The 12,150-nt window shown below is 41.1% G+C and overlaps 1 long non-coding RNA gene across 2 annotated transcripts in view; it reads right to left on the bottom strand.

The window, feature by feature from the left end:
* The window catches only part of LOC309518769, a 19,405-nt gene extending 7,495 nt beyond the window's left edge, over nucleotides 1–11,910 (bottom strand). The window contains exons 1-2 of one of the 2 annotated variants that reach the window (XR_014213600.1): nucleotides 11,044–11,910; nucleotides 5,097–5,371 (exon numbers count right to left, since the gene is read on the bottom strand). This is a non-coding gene — a long non-coding RNA (uncharacterized lncRNA). The remainder of the gene's footprint in view (nucleotides 1–5,096; nucleotides 5,372–11,043) is intronic. The other variant, XR_014213599.1, reaches the window with a different exon arrangement.
* Between the last annotated feature and the right edge of the window lie 240 nt (nucleotides 11,911–12,150).

The raw sequence follows: 12,150 nt of genomic DNA on the forward strand, positions 1-12,150 counted from the left end.
GCTCACCAGAACAATCCTCATGGGAACAATGGTCCAAAAGTAAACTATGAGTTTGTAGAATAATTCCATACATTTCAATTGCCATATCAAAGCGTGCTTATACATCACATTTACATCCTGCACTTCATCCAAGGAGCTCAAAGTGGTAGTGTTTTCTGCTGAGAAATAGTAATGCACCTACAGCCACTCAGTAAACTTCATGGCTGAGTGGTGTAATTTGAATCAAGTTGTATCCAAACACAACATCTTAGTCACCACACTGGATTTTACTATTGCACTCACTATCTAGCTATTTCCTCCTATATCTTGATGGAAGACAGGTTAAAGCACAAATCCATTAAATGAGTTGTCTAAAGTGGCAAAGCAAGTCAGTGTCAGAGACAGGATTACAATCAGGGAGTTTCCAAATTCTACACTTTAACCAATTTTGACTCTCCCTGCCATAATTTGAATGCCTTCTTATTAAAATCCAGTGTGATGACACACCAAAAAAAGACAATTGATGCTCCCCCTGCCCCAACATGCATACAGCCAGGTAAAAATTGCTTAGGGGAGAGGGAGGGGTGCTCACTAGAAGATATTGCTGACTCTCAGCAGGCAAAAACAACTGCTTCCAGAGTACACAAGGCATGGCTTCTTTCAAAAGATTTATTATGGGTGGATTGGGTCTGTGACAGCAATAGCTCCTCAGCAGAGGGTAACAGCAGTGATTAAATGACAGTTCTTGTGAGTCTCTCCAACCCACAGCAATTGTGCAGGTTGCAGATAAGAGGAAATCAGTTCCCTACCACAGGACTTCTCAACAAGTAGATTTGCATAAACATATGCTCCCTGTAACATGAATCCACTATCCTGCTCACTCTGGTCTGAGACCGATCAAACAGCAAACTGGCCAGGGAGAATATAACTTTTACATAGCAAGAGATGGCAAAAAGTGTAATCATCCAGTTGGAGACTTGGTAACAGACATTCATTGTGCCAGTTATTTCAGCAATTAAGAAATGAGGCAGTCAACAAGAGATTCTGATTTTTCTTAACTTCTGTCAATGTATACATTACTCTAGAATTCCCCCTTGCTTACTTTAGTTCAATTATCCTACTTGTGACAATGCCTAAACTCCATCTGTGGTGCTGATTACCCTTTTCTGGCTTGATGCTGCATTTATCCCCCACAAAATGGACCTGCCTTGCGCCATTCTCAGCCTAGGCTTTGTTCAGATCTTTCTCTCATGCAATCCAGCATCTTGCATGTTCCAGCCCAGCACACTATGTCTTGATATTATATGACTCAAAGGAGTGATGGATTCTCAAACAACAACAACAAACGTAAACCCGCTGTCCCTTTTGATTTCATCAGGTGCAAACAATATATATACGCCTTGTGCTGGTGCACCATGCCTAGGGTGATCTTAATCTCACATGTATTCTGAACCACGACTGAGTGCCTTACCAGTGAAAGTAGGTTTTAGCTGATGCCTCCAAGTAGGTTTGCAGGACAAGGAGGCAAGGCACTGTCAGCAGGAGGCCTTGTTAGATTTTTTCACCTGCAATCCTAATAACACTGACAAGGACACTAAACTGGTAATATACTCTTCTCTTGCCTATCAGACCTTAAATGAAAACAGCTCCTAAATATTGCATCTAATACTTGTTTATTTTATTCAGGAGTCATCCTGAAGCTGTGGCAAGTGAGAAAATAAACACTATAAGAATCAGTGGCTCTTTAAATAACCATGGTTATTTTCAAAGTTAAGTGGAGTTCATAGTTCCCCAGGGAAATGCATTTGGCTTGTGAATAGCTCAAAGTGTGTGGCTCAAACTGTAGACAGATGTTGTTACAACAATCCCAAGATAAGAGCTTCTGGCAAATGTGAAATTATCGCATTTGTATCCTACTGTTTGTTCAAAAGAGCTTGAAACAGCATACTTCTATACATTTTAAAAGGCATCCTTTTATTTCCATTTTAATATGGAAACATACATCTGACATTCCATCCAGAAAATAAGAACACTGACAACCTATCTACAAACATGACTTTTTTCTTCTACTGAGTACGATAGGCTATTGAGTATAAATAGATCAAAAGAATAGGCCCACTCCTACATGGCTTCCTTATCACAACAAAATCCTGGGGAGAATCGGAACCCCTTGAATCTAAATATTCATGTTATTGCATCTCAGCAAGGAACAAAGAAAAATCCTGTTTGCTGTTGCTGTTGAGGAAGCTTGTGGTAGCAAAAGTCACCTTCCTATGGGATTTAAAATATAGCATCAATTTCACAGATGAAAACGAGGACGCTCCTGTGAAAGAGTGGGTGGCCCCAGGGGTGCACTCAATTTTGGCCATCACAATACAGGATGCTTCTAGACTGGTAATATTTTCAGGTGGAATTCAATCACATACCAGCAAATTCAGGTTTCCACAATTAAAGTTGATTTTGGAATTCTTGCACAACAAACCCATGTCACTGGACTTTATAAGTGACAGGAAAATACAATGGAAAATAGGGGGGGGGTTAACACTTGGCTAGTACAAAATAGCTGTAACTTTCCTATAAACTCTAGGATGAATGCTCTAGACAGCATAAGTAAAATTGCATGCAAGCCAGTGGCTCATTATGACAAAAAATTTGAGACAAGCCCTACATTATAGGGCAAGCCAAACATATATATGCTATGACACCAAGAAGATACTGGCTAAGTGACAGAGGCAAATTTGTCTGTGTTCAATACTATGCCAGAACTCTTTATACCCACTTCTCTTTCCCTCCCTAACTTCTGCATAATACTTAAGGCTCTTCAGAGGGAGGTAAAGACAGAAAAAAGCCCCCAGGAAATGCATTAAAATGCTTTTTCTTCATTTGCCTCAGACTACAAAACTTACATTATCAATGTTTGTTTGGATGTCACCATAAGAACCGAGATCTCAAAGATCTTAAGCTATGTATTAGTAAATGCTATTCTGTACTTTGAGCTGCCATCAAAAGGTTTGGAGAATGAGGTTTTCATCAGGACAGTAATCTGAAAAAAATGTAGTCACAGCTGAACAGTAGAAAGGTAAGCATTTTCTTAGCATATTTCCTTCTGAACTAGGCTGTCACACAGGAACAGTACAGAGTTTGTATCCAGTGATATCCAAGCCCCACTGCTTCCATCCATTCCACCAGGTTTCTGTTATGCTCACTATAACTATGCTCTCCTTTAAAACCAAACAGTCCAGCTTGCTCAGCTTGCCTCAGACACTTCTAGCATTAGCACATAAATATCTATACATCATTATGCCTCTTTCCAAATGTCTCTGACATGTGCATCTTTTGCTACAGTACTTTAGCCTCACTGAATGGCTATTGTGCTTCCTGTACTTCCATTGCCTAGCTCTATCCCACCTCCATCTGGACAATCAAACATTTACACCCTCATATCTTAGAGACAATTTATCCTAAACCAAATGCTCCCCAACTGCTTTTTCCTCAGCAGTTAAATGCTGCTTTTCCACCTTATTGTTATTTTAAGCACCAAGAGTCTGGTTCTGCTTGGTTCCAGTGGATCCTGTCTCCTTTTTGCAGGCCAAGCTTGCCTCAAAACATTCCTCAGTCCCTACTAGTTCTAAACTCCTCTCTCACCAGATCTCAGGTGAGCATTGGAACTCCTCAACTTTGCCTGTCTAGCTGGCCCAGTGCATGGAGTGGTAGCATTTCAGAGAAAGTTACCTTTGAAGTTCCTAAAACTTCTTGCCTAGCAAATTCTGCTTCCAGGAACATGTGACTACATTTTTCAGCATCATTCCAACCAGTATGCACTGCAAGTATTGACTCTTGCCCAGCACTGTATACAAGGCTAAATGAAAGGTGACATCTGCAACATTCACAACAGGCAAAAAATTTACTATGCACCTGGCCCCAAGTCTTTTCAGTGCCAGACTAAAGCAGTTTCATACACCCAAGTATTGGAATGCTGATAGCTGTCTCTCATTCAAAGGGTGGTTTTTAGCTGCTTGTTTTATGGAGATCATTTGTGGTTATTTAATGTCAGCAAATGTATACTGGGCAGGGAGGTGTTTCAATTAGTTATTATTGTACGTTTTCATGGTATTTATTATGCAAGTCGTCATTAGACCTTAACCATAACGTGGTGCATACATAAAGTCATCATCATCATAATAATAATAATAATAATAATAATAATAATAATAATAATAATTTATTTGTACCCCGCCTATCTGGCTGGGTTTCCCCAGCCACTCTGGGCGACTTCCATAGAAATCAAAAATGCACTAAAATATCACACATTTAAAACTTCCCTAAACAGGGCTGCCTTAAGATGTCTTCTGAATGTCAGGTAGTTATTTATCGCTTTGACATCTGATGGGAGGGCGTTCCACAGGGCGGGCGCCACTACTGAGAAGGCCCTCTGCCTGGTTCCCTGTAGCTTTGCTTCTCGCAATGAGGGAACCGCCAGAAGGCCCTCGGCGCTGGACCTCAGCATCCGGGCAGAACAATGGGGGTGGAGACGCTCCTTCAGGTATACAGGTAATACAGTATTCAAGCCCATCACAAACCAACACAATGTCTCTACCCGATTGGTCACTACCCAGAACACCCATCCACTAGGGAAGAATCCTCAGTATGTAAGGATATCTGTTCATTTTCCAAGTACTGAAACCACAAAGGTAATATGGTAATCTTAACCCTTCATAGCTGAAATCAAGCCAAAAATACTGCAATTCACTGATCTGTGGGGAGATTTAAAAAACAAAGTGGTAGAAAGAGTTCAAAGCATTTTTGTTTTGCAATTATCTCAAATCTCCCCTGAACTCTTCAGCCCCTTTATTAGGAACAGAATGTGCAAATGCTCTTTACCCTTGCATGTCTGCTGGTTTTCTACTCTTCACACCCCCCCTACCCCGACAATATACTATGCAACATTCAAGGTTGCCATATCATGAGCAGGGATTTTATTGATATGCACTTGGGTTGTGAAAATTATTGCAGTATCTATTCAAGGGGTCTTTTATTATTTTATTACTTTTATTATTCCTCCATACCATATGTACATCTCTGATGATATTAGGGGAAAGTCAACATGGAAAACAGACCTGAAATGCTGGACAAACGTTATTTCTCTTTACTGGCTTATATATTATTAATGTGCTCCATCTTCCAAGTCTAACTGGTGTCCTCCCAGTCAAATTCTTTTGAAATTGTGAGCATTGGTGGGTGACATTATGGGGCTCAACAGCCTCTCTTTCCATCATGCTCCATCTGTGGATGGCTTTGATCTTGGTGTTTAATGAAGGCATTAATTGATAGCACCTGCATGAGGAATTCACACTGTCTCTTAAGCTGTTTGAAATGCTGGAGCCTCCACCGCCTTAAGAAGAAGAAGAGATAAAATAAGATCTGAATCATTATAAAATTAAGTATGTATATTTTTACGGACTGTTTGCTGTTTTATTTTTAGGGTCATTTCAGCCTCATTGCTGCACAATATAAGTTATGTCAATTAAACCAGCACTGAACTTTGAAATGTTCTTTTATGGAATGTGGTTAATATTCAGTAGCACAGTATTGTATTAAAATACTAGTCTGACAGCCACAGGTGACATTACTATTGCATACAGGCAAATCATCAGGCAGGAAGAGAAAGGATGAAGCTCCTCTGCACGCAGCATAGAATCTATGCACGTTGCCAAAGGAGGAAAGACGCCTCCCCCATGTCCAGCAAATAAATCCAATTGGCTGTTGTCTTTCTCCTGCAGACCCCAGCAGACTAGTATTTTCTTTTCTCTTTGCAAGCTAATAACTTTTGAGAACTTATTTATAAGGCTGCAATACAGGAACAGTGGTCAATAAAGGAATAGAAAAATGTATGAAAAATGGGAATTCAAGATCAAAAGCAATTTTACTAGTTTAGATTGCTTCAGAACTACATTGTTCAATACTGAAATAACACAGGGAATACTTCTTCCAGAGTATCTTGTGGCAGCTGATTTTAGCAGCAGAGTTCTGACAGGTCATGGGTCTTTCTTGGAAATAATTTTCCTACACTAAGTTTATAGGGCAAGCTGGAGCTAAAGTCAGGTTGCTTATAGTTTCTATGGAAGAAATGGAAGCAAGGGGAGGCTGCAAATACGAACTTGAATCAGAGTATGAGAACCCACTTTGTGCAGATGTGGGAGTTCTCAAAGGCACATACAGCTCTCCTGTCCTAAGATTAATTGCTATGGAAGAAACATCTGTGTGCAAAGATCCCCGTAATGAAATGAATGGGGTGTGTGCATCAGAAGAACCATAACACTTTTGTTTTCTTCTATCTCATTGGTTTTAATATATGAACAATGGGGTCAAAATTTTGGCTGCTCAATTGCAATCTAAACCACATGCAGCATTATAGTTTCATTATTATTTATTATATTTGCCAGTCACTCTTCTTATGGAATAACCCAAAGCAGCTTACATTAAAACCGATCAAGTACAACAATAAAAACCAAAAAATACAGCTATATGGAAAAAAGCAGGTTACTTTCCCACTAAATGAGGCAACAATGCCACCCCTTAACTAAGGGCCAAAGATCTGGGTAAAGAGAGAAGTATTCACATGGTGCCTAAAACTGGATAAAGATGGGGTCAGGTATGACTGCTTGGGGAGAGCATTCCACAAGTGGGGGAGCAGTGGTGTACCTAGGGGTTGGCTAGGTTGGCCCTTGCCAAGGGTGTAGGCCCAGGAGACTGCAAAAATTGTGCCTCTTCACTCTGGCTCGGAGTGGCTAGGAAGGAAAACAGCGAGGGGAAGAAGGCAGGATGGACCAATGGGGTGGGTGGGAGGCAGACCTGACCCTGATGGCAGCAGAGGCAGTCAATGGCAGAGCCCCAAAATAGATGAAGAGCAACCTTTTTGTGTTTCTGGTCTATGGGCTCTCCCGGCTTCAGAAGTGCCAATACAACTCCTTGCCAAGAATGCAAGGGACGGGGGGGGGGAGGGATACAGCTTTTTGCCAAGTGCACAAGGTAACCTAGGTATGCCGAGGGGACCACTTCCTGAACCACATAAGGCTTTATAGCTCAAAACCAGCATTTTGAATTGAGCCTGGAAACTAGCCAGTGCAGTCATGTCAGTATTGGGGTTACAGTATATGTTTAGACCATCATACTCTGGTCAACGATCTGGCCACAGAATTCTGCACCAGATGCAGTTTCCAACCTATCTTCATAAGCAGCCCAATTTATAACACACTGCAGTCCTCCATCCTAAGGTTACCAAAGCAGACAACAGAAGTAGCTGTCCTAACACAGCTGTATCACAAGTTATGGCTGATGGAGGGCAATCCATACCACCAAGGCCATGGGCCTCAAGCAATAGTAACGGATACAAAAGTACTCCATGCTACATACCTTCTCCATCAGAGATAGCATAACTCAATCCAGAGTATGCCACATCCCATTCATCCCATTCTGCCCGGACACTGAGGTCCAGTGCCGAGGGCCTTCTGGCGGTTCCCTCACTACGAGAAGCCAAGTTACAGGGAACCAGGCAGAGGGCCTTCTCGGTAGTGGCACCCGCCCTGTGGAACAACCTCCCACCAGATGTCAAAGAGAAAAAAAGCTACAAAACTTTTAGAAGACATCTGAAGGCAGCCGTGTTTAGGGAAGCTTTTAATGTTTAATAGGTTATTGTATTTTAGTTTTTGTTGGAAACCGCCCAGAGTGGCTAGGGAAACCCAGCCAGATGGGCAGGGTATAAATTATTTATTATTATTATTATTATTATTATTATTATTATTATTATTATTATTATTATTATTATTATCCAGTCTAGGGAACCACCTATAAATAGTGCCTTAGTCTTATCTGGATTAAGCTTCAGTTTATTGGTTCTCATACAGCCCATTACTCACTCTGAAAGATTAGGTCTAATAGATTGTCTAGTATTTGTGCTGTAAAGGGCAAGAACTGCTTGTGTAATCCAGTGTTCCTAGTTAGAGCATTGAATGGTACTGGTGATCTAAAATTATACCCATTTTGCTTCAGGAACATAGACACCTCCAACAATTTTAACCTAGGTAAAACTAAAAGTCTGTGGATGGCTTTGCATGTTATATTTTTTTAAGAGTTGGATGATGGCCTCATTCATTCACTCATTTATTGTCTCCCATTACATGATATCAGATCAGGTTAAAATGTAATTAAAAACAATACACCTGCTTTCAGGGTCTCAAGGGGCAGGTTGTGTGGGAAACTGCGCTCAACCCTGCAATCCTTAGCACCACCACAAGAAGTGCTACAGCCTCTTGGAAGCACAGCACTGGCAACCATTTTGCTGTACTTTTCCCAGTTATTAATATTTAATAAGTGAAGAAGGCCTGTGTAAAAAGCTAGCATCCTGGCATCTGGTGCTTCTGATGCATTTAGTACTAATATTAGATAGCACTTTTCATGTTGACTAGGGGTTGAATAGGTAGAAGGGGGTTTATGTGTGCCTTGTATTTAGTGGTCCTTGTAGTTAGTGGTCCTAGTTCTCCTATTTTTTATTAACTGCAGAGATATTAAAGAAGAGTTCCAACTAGAGATCTAAATGTGAAGACTGAGGTTCAATTATTAGCTGACATGGTTAATTCCTTTATTAATTTATCTAGTACTCATTCTAAAGCTATCTAAACTAATGGTCATCACAATATTCTGTGGAGATTAAATCAATAAACTGTTTTGAGTGAATAACTTTATGGTTGTTGCTATTTTGTCCTAAAATGACTATTCATTTCTACCTCAATTAACATTTGATATACTTTGCAATCAATAAACTGTTTTGAGTGAATAACTTTATGGTTGTTGCCATTTTGTCCTAAAATGACTATTCATTTCCACCTCAATTAACAATTGATATACTTTGCAATTTTTTTCACAGTCACCCTCAAAACATCTATGCAAGATCATTTTCAATCTATTTTGCAGCTGGGGAACTGAGGTTATGTACTAGTTAGTTACCAAGGCCCAACTAAGGATTCTGTGATAGAACCTGAATTTGAACAGAGCCAAACCCCAAACACCTGGGGAAGAATCTGCTTTGTCAGATCCACTCTCTGGGTCTGCTTCTGTTGTTAGCCTTCCAAGGACTAGACTTTTATTTGGTATATGTTTGTAAAATCTCTGACTTCAAATGAGTCATACTAGCACCCAGCAGCCAAGGAGGGACTCTTGAGTTTTTCAAAAAGATTTTGAGTCTGCAAAGCAGGCAATTCCATGGGTGAAAGATTCAAAATGACCTCAAATTGTATTAAGACCAACGGTGATCACTTAATCCTAACCCAGGGTTTTGGCCTCAGCAGCTAGACAAGTCTCAAAGTAAAGCAAAGCTTAATATTCTTGATAGCTGGATTCAATTTAGGCGTGCAGCAGAGACGATAGTCAGGGAAGGAGACAAATAGTCTTCAGACAATTAAATTTAATTGTTCCATCTGAAGATTATTTATCTCCTTCCCTGATTATTGTCTCCTCCAAGGAGTGAATAAATTGGAACCAGCAATCGGCAAGAGTTACTCTATTCCCCTGAAACGAAGCTGAGTTCTGAAGAAACATCAGGCTTTCAGATCAACATGACACTTTGTTCTAATAAGCTAGTGGCTGCTTTAGATCTGCCACCTTTGAACATCTTTTTAGCAGACACCAAATCAGCAAAAGTACATTCCAGCATCCTCCTTTTATACCAACATTTGGCAGCTCTGAGTTAAAACTACTATATCACCTGACCCAATCAAATGTTCAAAGCTAGATTTGAATATAATGCTACTATGTGAAAATAATTACTACAAAATGGCACACACACCCTGCTACTTTAAAAAGATGATTTGAGCATAAGCCTGCGGAGGAAGACTTTAAATGCTTTGTCTTCCTAGTCCAGAGAATAAGTAAGTTCAAACCACTATCTCCTGCTGTAAGGCACCAAACCTCTCAAAAATAATGTATTGTGCAAAATGTTGACTATCAAAGAAGTGCTTCTTAGTAGAATTGATTTGTGGTCCTCTTGTGCAACAAACCCACCTCAAAAAAATCAGATTGGAAAATGCACTGTAAATTAAGGGATAGCAACAGATTGACACAATGCTATATAACCTCCCCACAAAGAATGCTCAAATATATTACCTGCCAGTGACCTGAGAGGTAGTGGGCATTAGAAGAAGGATATAATCCACTACTGTAGTTGCTAGTGCAGAAACTGCCGGAGATCAAGTGATTAAGTTTAATAAACACCAATGGCTCTATATTCTATTGCTTTCACTGTAATCATCTATATCTGCTGTGAGGCTTTGTGTATGAATCTTTGTTCAAGGACTGAAATTGGATGTCTTGCTATGCAAAAAGTAGAAGCAGCTCTGCTCACCAGGCACTTCTCATGTTCTCACACACCATGAACCTGACAGAATTCTTAAGCTACTTGAATTCATCTCCACACAGATGTGTGGAGCAAAGTCAGGGCTTATCCATATAAACAATCTCCAAAACAAGGTGCAATATACTCAGAGTCGCAAAGTGATTTCATGCTCTTTACTCAGCTCATAGTGTTGAGGAGGAATGAATAAAAGTCCCCTCACAGTATCTACTTTATATACACTATTTACACAATGGGCTGCACATGATTGGCTAATTCCGGAATTCTACTGTAAGCCAATCAGGTTGTGGATTCACTTCTATCTGGAGCATGATTGGGTGGTTCCTGCCAACCAATCATACTGCTGCATTGTTCTAGGATCAATCAGACTGCTGCAGTTTGGATCCTATTCAACTCAGTACATAACACAAGGGTTTTTCCATAGCACTGAAAAATATTACATAGCTGCAATATACAGTGGTACCTCGGTTTAAGAACATCCCTGTTCACAAACTATTCGGTTTATGAACTCTGCAAAACAGCTAGTAGTGTCCCAGTTTGCGAACTTTACCTCGGTCCAAGAAAAGAATCCGAACAGTGTTAGGATCGTCCTACTCGCGTGTAGGACCCTGGCCTGACTGGCAAGTTCTCTCCCACCTGGTCTGTCGCACAATTCTCACCTGGATAGAAGCAGGGCCATGCAAAACTGGTAGGCCGCATTTCAATAATCTCCCCCCCCCCCAAAGGGGCTGTTCCCCTTTGCCTCTGGGTTTGTGCTGTTGGCATCCGTCTGCTTCAGGAGACCATGCAAGAGTGCCCCTTCGGGAGTAAAGTCAAACCGTTGGAGAGTTACAGCACTGGTTGTGGCTGTAGAGAGCGAGACAGGAGAGGCATGTTTTATTGGGGCAGATGAAGCCCTCTGGTTTTGCTGCTACAGGTGCGCCATGGCGTTTCCCCCCTCTTCTCAGAGGTCATTCCTCTTCTGGTCAGTGCTGTGGATACACAACCCTAACTGCTTCCAGGCACTGCGAGCTGCCCTCCCTTCACCACAGCCACAATTAGATGAGGGGCTCACCACTCCCCTCAGAAAGGCACCAAATGGCTTTTTTTCACACGGAAGGTTCCAGAGCAGATTTCGCCCCTCAGGAATTTCCCCTCAGAATCACCACAGCACACGAAGGCTGGGACTTAAGACAGGTCTGCTTCCAATTGGCTCTCTCTGCTTCTTCTCAGATTCTGATTGGCTGTGCAATGTATCCGTCTCAGAGAGCTTTGCCTGATACCATTCTTCCTCCTTCAAAACGTTGTTTGTTATACAGGGTGAGTCCTTTAAAAGAGGCCCTGTGGATACAGAGTACACATGTTCCACGGGGCCTCTTTTAAAAGACTCACCCTGTAGTTTGGCTGTATCAAAAGGAAACAATAAATGCAATGAGTTTTTAAAAAAAAACTTTAAAAAAAACCTACTCCAAATTAGCTAACAGATCAAACCAGCAATCCTATGCACACTTAGCTGGGAGTAGGCTGAACTCAATGGGGCTTATATGTGAATACAGTGGTACTGTACCTTGGGTTAAGTACTTAATTTGTTCCGGAGGTCCGTTCTTAACCTGAAACTGTTCTTAACCTGAAGCACCACTTTAGCTAATGGGGCCTCCTGCTGCCGCTGTGCCGCTGGAGCACAGTTTCTGTTCTTATCCTGAAGCAAAGTTCTTAACCTGAAGCACTATTTCTGAGTTAGCGGAGTGTGTAACCTGAAGCATATGTAACCTGAAGCGTATGTAACC

The sequence above is a fragment of the Podarcis vaucheri genome (assembly GCF_965113315.1).
Source record: "Podarcis vaucheri genome assembly, chromosome: 14".
Taxonomy (NCBI): Eukaryota; Metazoa; Chordata; class Lepidosauria; order Squamata; family Lacertidae; genus Podarcis; species Podarcis vaucheri.